Consider the following 10,118-nt stretch of genomic DNA (forward strand, 5'->3'; position numbering starts at 1 on the left):
GGTACTGTTGTGAGGCAGTCGTTTAATTTCATGGCTTTCATAAGTTTACAGGCACATAAAAATGTGATGCCCATGAAATTCATTACAATTCTCCATTATCTTGTGGATTTAGTGCCCATCTGTCTTGCATATGTTTCAGCGGTGGCTCACAACGGCCCCTGCCATACATGGGCCATATGCCTGTTTACTATGCACATGTGGAAACGTGCATGCATCCAGACCGGCAATTCCCAACCTTTTTCATCTCATGGCGCACATAAACTAATTATTAAAAATCTGCAGCACACCAAAAATATTTTTTTTTGCTGTTATGACAAAAAGAATAGGTATAATTTTGATTCATTCATACCAGATGGCTATTGTTGTGTTGGCTGTTTATTTTGTTTATGTTTGTTGTTGTTGTTTACAACCTACAGGAAAGGAGATCAACCACGGCACACTGGTTGAAAATCACTGATCTAGACCCGAAACCAGTGGTAAACTAAGGCTGTCTCTGACTTGGATTCTAAGTCCCCCCAGAAAAGACACAAACATTGGTATATTCGTAAGAATAGATTTAGAAACAGTCCTTCCAGCTCAGCAAATGTCATTTTGTTCCTGTCTGCTCTCTCTTTCCATTTGCAATAAACCTGACAAAAATTTCCAGAATGAAAATGTGCATATTTGAAGGAAACATTGGCAGGCAGCCACAGACGCAAAGGAGGCAAACTAGTTTTGCTCTTGTTTTTCTGCTAATAACTGCTCGGCGGCCCATGCTCCAGAGCCCCAGGGGGATTCGGATAGGCCAGGTGCACACAGGCCACGGGGAAGGTGGCAGGTCAAAGCAAAGTGAACGTCTCTGCGCCTGAACACTGTTTGGCCTCACTGCCCCTCCTCTTGGTCCACAGAGATGGGGCAGCCCCAGTGTCTTGAATGGTTAACTCGCTCAGCTCGTCTGTTACACAAAGAACGTAGACCTGATGCATTGCACCAAGGCAATGAAATCCACTTCAATCCGGTGCCCCAGACCTTCCTCCATGGTCGGAGGGATCCTTCACTTTACCAAGGAAGGAAAGGAGGGAGGGGGAGGGAAGTAAGGAAGAAAAGGGTAAACAGGCAAAGCCTTTACTACTTTTAAAATGGATTTGGTTTTCAGATCCATTTCTATCTAATAGATCATGTCTTCAGATCCTGTGTCCTGCAGGGAGCACCCTCCCCTGGTAACACAGAGGAGCAGAGGTTCCATACCTTGTTCCCAGGGTATGGGCTTCCCCTCAGGTCTCAGCTGAACCATGAAAGCAGGGAGTCGGGTTCCTTCCCTCCATGGCTGGTGAGGTGAGTAGCAAACCACCCTTTGGATTCGGGGGAGTGGGAGTGTCCTGATTTTTCTGAAATGAGGAACAAGACTAACTGGGGCCCAGCCAGCGTGTCTCAGTGGTTGAGCTTTGACCTATAAACCGGGGGATCACAGTTCAATTCCCTGTCAGAGCACATACCGAGGTTGTGGGCTCAGTCCCCAGTGGGGGACATGCAGGAGGCAGCCAATCAATGATTTCTTTCTCATCATTGATGTTTCTATCTCTCTCTTCCTCTCTAAAATATATATATATATATATATATATATATATATATATTTTTTTTTTTTTTTTTTTTTTTAATGCTAAAAAAAAGGGGTGAGGAGGACTAACTTGGTGCCAAAGGGAACTTAGAGAAAAGATTCAAGGCTCTCGAATCCATCTGTCCCACTAGAATAGGGGTGGGGATGAGGGACAGAGCTGAGCCCCTTGCTGGCCTGTCCCGGAGGGGCTGGACTCAGAACCAGGAGCTCCCATGGGATGGGGCAGGCAGGGGAGGGCCTGCCCGGGCGTCAGAGGGGCGTGGTGGGCAGAGCCTGGCTGGAGGCCCAGGAGGTCCAGAGGAGGAGAGGCCAGGGCCCCCGTCATGCTCCCCGGGAAGGAACTGAACCCTCCTGAGCCTCTGAGCGGATGTGACTTCACCTGGGAGACGGGATGGCAGCTGAGGGCCCAAGACCTGGCCCTGGCCCGAGTCTGGTGGGAAATTAGCTCTTTCATCTCATTCAAGGTCACTTCCAGGAGAGTCCGCAGACGAGCCCCAGGAATCAGCTCTGCAGGGCAGGCCACTCATCACAGAAACACACAGCCCAGCAAGGGGACCTGGAATGTTCCAGAAACATGAAAGCTTGGGGTTAGGGGGGTGGGGGCTGGCAAAGGCGGGGGAGGCGGTGAGAAGGGCTCGGGAGCAAGAGCTGCTGAACGAGGCTCCTTTCACGCCGAGCCCCACAGCTGTAAATAGCCGGGCAGCTGCTCCACAGCTGGCGCAGAGAGTAAGAGAGCACGGACCGGGAGCACCTTTGTGTGTGCGGGACGAACCCCAGACAGCCCGGAGGGAGCTACAGACCTCCCCGCCTTTAACCAGAGCCCACAGCTGGCTTAAGACTGGACAAAAGAGACCCTTTGTAGAGATGGAGACTGCCTGCTGCCCTGACCATGTTGTCAGCACACTAGTGTTCGCTTTTAAAGAGAGAGAAAAAGCCTTTAAAAATAAAATTGAGACATAACTTACACATAGGTTGATGAGTATTTACGTATTTATACACCTATGTAACTATCAGCTAGGTCAAGGTGTGGGACATTTTGAGCCCCTCAGGGGACTGCCTTGTGCCTGTGCAGTCAGTAACCCCACCATCCACGGCCAACCACTGTGTTTATCTCTGTCACCTTAGGAAGATGTCTTCTTCCTGGTAACTTCGTAATTGATTCATCTGGCGGGAATCCCACAGTGAGTCCTGGCTTCTCTCACTCATTGACATGCCCATGGGGTTCTTCCACCCTGTGGGTAGCAGAACTTTGTTCTTTTTTGTTACTATGTAGTATTCCGTTGTATGATGAGACCATGACTTATTTATCAGTTCTCCTGTTGAGTATCTTGGGTTGTTTCTAGTTCGAAGCTATTATGAGTAACACTGCAATGAGGAGTCTTGTCAGTGTTGGCATATTTCAGAATAGGTTTGAAAATAGATTCTTGCAGAAATCTAAACTGGTACACCTTCAATGGAGGGCAACTTGGCAAGAGCTGTCAAAATTAGAAAGGTAGGTGGCCTTCTCGGAATTTTATTCTACAGATCTGCTAAAATATGCAAAATGATTTCTGCACAGGTTTCTTCATTACAGCGTTTTTTTGTAAAAGCTGAAGTTTTGCCATTTTGTTGTTGAGTTGTCAGTGTTCTTTATATATGCTGGAAACTAGAACCTTTTTAGATACATAATTTGCAAATATTTTCTCCCATCTGGTAGGCTGTGTTTTCACTTCCTTGATAATATCCTCTGATAACAGAAGTTTTGAGTTTTCATGAACTCCAATTTATCCATTTTCTATTTTGTTGCTGTGCTTTTAGTGTCATATTTGAGATTCTCTTGCCAAAACTAAGGTCATGAAGATTTACCCTATGTTTCTTATAAGGGTTTTATGGAACATAATCCCCACTCCTTAAGTGTGGACTGCACATCGTGATTTCTACTCTACGTGGAAAAAACCAGTGGAGAAACCTGACAAACACACCTCAGCCAGGTGATCAAGGTCAACATCAACATCGTTGTGTTAATAGCATGACCCTTGACCCGATGAGAAGGGCACTCTTATGGCTGAATGACGCCCCGCTCCAAATTGATATGTTCAGTCTTAACTCCCATCACCTTAGAATGTGACTGTATTTGAAGATAGGATCTTTAAAGAGGCAATTGAGGTTAAATGAGGTCCTCGAGTTGGAGCCTAATCCAATATGACTGGTGTCCTTGAGAGGAGAGTGGGACATAGGCAGGTAGAGGGAAAACCACGTGAAGACACAGGGAGAAGAGAGCCATCTACAAACCAAGGAGAGAAGCCTTAGGAGAAACCAACCCTGCTGGCACACTGATCTTAGACTTCCAGCCTCCAGATTGTGGGAGAATAGACTTTTGTTGTTTAAGATGCCTGTCTATGGTATTGATTATGGCAGCCCCATGTAGAGTAATACGGGCACTTTACTTCTGAGATGTTTCTCTCAAAGACTCATAACCCCAACCCAATCACAAGAAAAATATCCAACAAATCCCACTGAAGGGACATTCTACAAAATATCTGAGCAATCCTCCTCAAAACTGCTGAGGTTATCAAAGGGCAAGGTAAAAAAAAAAAAAATCTGAGAAACTCTCAACAGACATGACAGCTATTTGTAATGTGCTGTCCTAGATGGGATCCTGGAACAGAAAAAGGGCCTTTCGTAAAAACTAAGGAAACCTGAGCAAAGTGTGGACTTCAGTTAATTGTGACAAATGTACCACATGCCAACGTTAATAATAGGGGAAATTGCGTGTGAGGAATATGGACAGTCTGTATTCTCGTCACAGTCCTATGTAATAAAAGGGTAACGTGCAAATCGGCCCAACTTCAGAAAGACCGATCACTATGACACACACTGACCACCAGGGGGCAGATGCTCAATGAAGTAGCTACCCCCTGGTGGTCAGTGAGCTCCCACAGGGGGACTGCGGCTGAGCCAGAAGCCCTGAGCCCTGCTCACTGCTGGCAAGTGCGGTGGCGGTGGCAGGAGCCTCTCCCACCACTGTGGCAGCGCTAAGGATGTTCAGCGAGGCTTAGACCCACTCACCGAAGCTGTCAGTTGGACATCCCCTAAGGGCTCCCTGACTGTGAGAGGTACAGGCCAGGCTGAGGCCCCACTCCCCACCCCCGAGTGCATGAGTTTCATGAATCGGGCCTCTAGTTTTCCCATAAATCTAAAATTATAAAATTAAAAGTTATTATTTATTTATTTATTTATTTTATATTTTAAATATATATTTTATTGATTTTTTACAGAGAGGGTTAGAGACTTAGAAACATCGAGGAGAGAGAAACATCCATCAGCTGCCTCTTGCACATCCCCTACTGGGGATGTGCTTGCAACCAGGGTACATGCCCTTGACCGGAATCGAACCCAGGACCTTTCAGTCCGCAGACTGACACTCTATCCACTGAGCCAAACCGGTTTCAGTTAAAAGTTTTTTTTAAATGAGCAAAAGGTTTGAATGGACATTTTAACCAAGATATACAAATGGCCAATAAGCGTATGGAAAGATGCTCAACATTATTTTTCATTAGGGAAATGTAAATTAAAACTATAATTAGGTGTCACTTCATACCAATTAGAATGGCTATAGTCAAAAAGAAATAAATGTTGGCAAGGATCTAGAGAAATCAGAGTCTTTTTCCTAAGGGAAACTTAAAATGGAACAGTCACTTTAGGAGCGGAGGTGGGGGGGTGGGGAGAATTGGCAGTTTCTTAAAATTTTAAGTATAAAGTTACCATAAATATCCAGTAATTCCACTCTAATATACCTACAAAAAGGCATGAAAGTGAATAGCCATAGACATCCTCCTCCTCTGTAATAAAAGAGTTATATGCAAATTAACCATCACTTCACTATACCCACAAACCACACCCACCAGCCAATCAGAGCAAGTATGCAAATTAACCCCAACTAAGATGGCTGTGGCCACAGAGAGCAGTAGGGAGGCTTGGGTTTCCCTGGCAATGGAAGGAGCCAAGCTTTCCACACACCTTGGCAGGCCCAGGCCTCCACTCAAGGGTACAAAGTTTCAATTGTATTGTAGAAGATAAATAAGTCCCATATACCAGGGCCTCCACTTGGGTTGCCAGAGGATGTGGCTGGCCTGCAAACCACCACAGGCCCCTCACCCAGGCCACCCCATTCCCCAGGGGAACCCCCATCCTGATCCAGGACACTCTTCAGGGCAAACCAGCTGGCCCCCACCCATGCACCAGGCCTCTAGCCTATATAATAAAAAAGTATGCAGATTGACCATCACTCCAACACACAAGATGGCTGCCCCCATGTGGTCAAAGATCCTGCCCCCATATGGACACAAGATGGCCACCACAAGATGGCCAGCAGGAGAGGGCAGTTGGGAGGGACCAGGCCTGCAAGGGTGGGCAGTTGTGGGTGATTAGGCAAGCAAGGGAGTGCAGTTCAGAAGGACCAGGCCTGCAAGAGAGGTTAGTTGGGGGTGATCAAGCCTGCAGGGGAGGGCAGTTAGGGGTGACCAGGCTGGCAGAGGAGGGAAGTTGGGGGGTGATCAGGCTGGCAGGCAGAAGCGGTTAGGGGCAATTAGGAAGGCAGGCAGATGAGCAGTTGGTAACCAGCAATCCTGGATTGTGAGAAGGATCCCAGATTGGAGAGAGTGCAGGCTGGGCTGAGGAACACCACCTCTCACCGCCCACCCCTCCATGCATGAATTTTGTCCACTGGGTCTCCAGTGTTATTCATAATAGCCAAAAAATGGAAATAACCCAAATGTATCATTAACTAATAACAGATAAATAACATGTAGTATATTCATACAGTGGAATATTATTCATCAATAAGAAAGGAATGAAGTTCTGATACGTGTTACAATATGGATGAACCTTGAAAGCATGCTCAGTGAAAGTGACCAGATGCAAAAAACACACACATTATTAATTTTCATTAAAATGAAATATCCATAAAAGGCAAATCAATAGAGACAGAAAGAAGATCAATAGTTGTGATTGGCTAGGGATGAGAATGAAGATTGACTTCAAATAGGCATGGGCAAAATTGAAGGGATGCTGGAAACCGATCACTGTCTCACTAATAGAAAGATGTGGAAGGCTGGTCAGCCTTTAAGCTCTGAAAGGTCTGAACCAACCACTCCCTAATAATTGAGACAATGGTAGCTGAAGCAACTTCACCAAATAATCATTAAATCCTTACTGATAAGATAATCTGCCTGTTACTGGAATTACCTAAGGCTATGGTGTATCCCATAGTCTCAATAAAAAGGATAGCAAGGTCAGAGCCTAGGGCAGTCCTCCCACTAGAGGTGGGCTCCCCCCTGGCCTCCAAGATTCCCAAATTAATACTTTTCTAGTCTGTTTCATTTGTGTGCGGCCTTCTGCAGAACCCCTAACCGGAACTCTGAACCACATGGGACGTGAAAGGGGTTCCCACAGAGAGACAGTAGAAATGATGAAAAGTTGGATTGTGTCAGAAGGGATATACGCACCCCTTTATTCACAGCAGCACAATTCACCATAGCTAAGATTTGGAAACAGCCTGTGTACCCATCAGCAGATGAATGGATTAAAAAACTGTGGTACATCTACACAATGGAACACTACGCTGCAGTAAAAAAAGAAAGAACTCTTACCATCTGCAACAGCATTATGCTAAGCAAAATAAGCCAGTGGGAGAAAAATAAATATCACACGACCTCACTCATTTGTGGAATATAATGAACAACATAAACTGAAGAACAAAAATAGATCCAGAGATACAGGATATAGAAGCATTGGACAGATTGTCAAACCTCAGAAGGGAGGCAGGTGAGGATGCGGGGAGGGGGGGGGGGGGGGGGGGGGGCGGGTAAAAAGATCAACCAAAGGCCTTGTATATAAGCATAATGGATGGACACAGACAGTAGGGGGTGAGGGCATGTGCTGGGGGTGGGAGAGGCTGGGGAGAGGTCAATGAGGGGAAAAGGAAACATATGTAATACTTTAAACAATAATGAATTTAAATTTTAAAGAAGTTGGATTGTGATGATTGCACAACTGTAAACTCATTAAAATTTTTGATTTATACATTTATGGTGGGTGAATTTTATGGTATGAATTTTATTTTACTTTCATAACACTGTAAAAAATCATCAGCAAGATGGTGAGGCATAGATTAAACAAGATTGGCAAAATGTCGATAATTTTGTAAGCTGGGTGACAAGCAGAGCAGATTCATTTTCCTTTTCCTTTTCCTTTTGCTTATGTTTGAGATTTTCATAATACAAAGTTTAAAAATGTAATGAATCGTTCCCCTGAACACAGTGTTGGTGTTATTTGCATATTGTCCTTTCTCCCCGCTAGATGGTGAGTTTTCTAGGGATAGAGACAGTTTCCTATTGTTACTATCCAATATTACTATTATTGTTATTGTTTATTATTATATATTTCCAGAGTCTGATCCAGACACTGGCAAAAGCTTTCAAATAAAATGGGGAGGGAGTAGAGAAATAATTGGTAACAATGGGAAAGACTACTTTGCAAAAGCAAACTCAAGTTTCTCAAGAGGAACTATTTTAAGGGTTCAGAACTGCAAGATGACACGACTTCAAATGGGCTTGGCTGCGGGGCTTTCTGTGAGGCTCTGTGCATCAGGGAGGGCCAACATTAGTAGCAACCCAGTGACGGGTCCCTGCTTCTAATGTTATTATAAGATATTTAAAGGCTTCAAGCACGCTCCATGAAATAACACTGGACAAAACCGGATCTGTTTAACGTTGGGGTTTTTCAGTGACTCCGGGTCCTCGTCATGACTTACTTTCCTTCCCCATTACATGAGTGTAGAAAATATGTTCTTGGACCTTATTTTGATAAATTTCCTGTTTAAAAAAAAAAAAAGTGATTTTCTTGCCAATCGACTCTCCTGTGAGACTCATTGAGCAAGAACACTTTGAAAAATCCTTCAGCTTTGCTAATAAAAAAGTGCTGCTCACCTGGTAAAACGGGCCTGCCTGGTGAGAGGAGGCAAAGGGGCCAGGCAAGGGCTCAGTCTTGAGAAGTGATTGTACTAACCCGCCCCACAGCCCTATGGAAGAGGCGAGGAAACGGGCCCCGCACGGGGCGATCCTCCCCGGAGCAGCCCCCTGGCCCCGCAGCGCCCCCTCCGGCCCCGGGCGCAGGGAGCTCCGCAGGCCCAGCTCTCGGGCGCCACCTAGCGCCGGCCGCGCCCAGAGCCGGCCCTCCCGGCGGGCTCAGCCCACCGCCCGCCTCAGGGGCACAGGTGCGGGCTCCCGGGTTCCAGGACGGCAGAGGGAACACCTGGATTTCGCAGCCAGCCCGGGCCCTCGCGCCCCTCGCACGGAGTCCTGCAGGCACCGAGGTAAGCTCCCTCTGAGGTTTCCGGCGCCGCGGGGCCCGGGGCGGGGAGGGCTGGACTTGGGGCTGGGACCAGGTCCTAGTCGCGCCTGAATCGTCCCGGCTTCCGTTTGGAGCCCGGGAGGGGTGGGGGGGGGGGGGGGTGAAAGTCTGAGTCCAGGTGCAGAGAATGCCGTGCAAACCACCTGCATGCTCCTCCAGTCCTTCAACCCTCGGTAGGTGATTGGAATCGCAGGGGAGCTAACAGACAACTATCTGGGCCGCATCCCTGACCAGTTGAAGGGGGCGGGAATAGGGGGGGACGGGAGGGTTTAAGGAGGGGGAGGGGGAAAGTAGTCTGCACGTTGCGGGGGGATTCTATAGAGTACATACAGTGCGACCACGGGTTCAGAACAGTCTTACACTTCCAGCGAGCCCCGGTTCCCGTTTGCACCCGCATCCCTCTCAATTGCTGCTGCTGCTGCTGCTGCTTCTTCTTCTTCTTTTAATATATTGATTTTTTTTACAGAGAGGAAGGGAGAGGGATAGAGAGTTAGAAACATCGATGAGAGAGAAACATCAACCAGCTGCCTCCTGCACACCCCACACTGGGGATGTGCCCGCAACCAAAGTACATGCCCTTGACCGGAATCGAACCTGGGACCGACCCTTCAGTCCGCAGACCAACGCTCTATCCACTGAGCCAAACCGGTTTCAGCTCAGTTGCTTCTTGTGCCATATTATCTATTTACCACCTTCCTCCAAAATGTCACCTCTTTGAACTAACTTTCCCTGCGAAGCAGAGACGGATGTGTCCTGTGCTTTCCCGTCAGCCTGGACCCCAGCAGGCAGCGAGGAAGACGGAGAAGCAGTCACCTGCCTTTGCAGGGACTGAGCACGGGCTGGCAGGACTGGAGGGCGGGGGGCAGGCAGCAGCAGTGGCCACAGGGCAGGGTCGCCTAGGGCACCAGAGGGCAGGGCCCGGGCTGTGGAGGACAGGTTTCAGGGCGGCAGAGTGGTGGGATCACAGGTGTGCTGAGCCTTGAGCCCCCAGTACACGTCACTTACGAACATGAGCTTGAAAATAAAGTGGTGAAGAGTTTCCACCTGTCCCCAGCAGAGCTTTGAACCAAGCTCTGGTTCTACGTGGCTACCAAGGCCCCACGCCCATGGTGCTGGCCCTGCCGGGAGC

The 10,118-nt window shown here is 47.5% G+C and overlaps 1 long non-coding RNA gene across 1 annotated transcript; it reads left to right on the forward strand.

The window, feature by feature from the left end:
- Positions 1-385: 385 nt before the first annotated feature.
- On the forward strand, positions 386-4,803 carry LOC118703368. Its single transcript, XR_004983008.2, has 4 exons — positions 386-817; positions 2,723-2,778; positions 3,395-4,384; positions 4,760-4,803. It is a non-coding gene; the product is annotated as an uncharacterized LOC118703368 (long non-coding RNA).
- Positions 4,804-10,118: the final 5,315 nt, after the last annotated feature.

This window comes from Pipistrellus kuhlii, unplaced genomic scaffold (assembly GCF_014108245.1).
Source record: "Pipistrellus kuhlii isolate mPipKuh1 unplaced genomic scaffold, mPipKuh1.p scaffold_m20_p_4, whole genome shotgun sequence".
NCBI lineage: Eukaryota > Metazoa > Chordata > Mammalia > Chiroptera > Vespertilionidae > Pipistrellus > Pipistrellus kuhlii.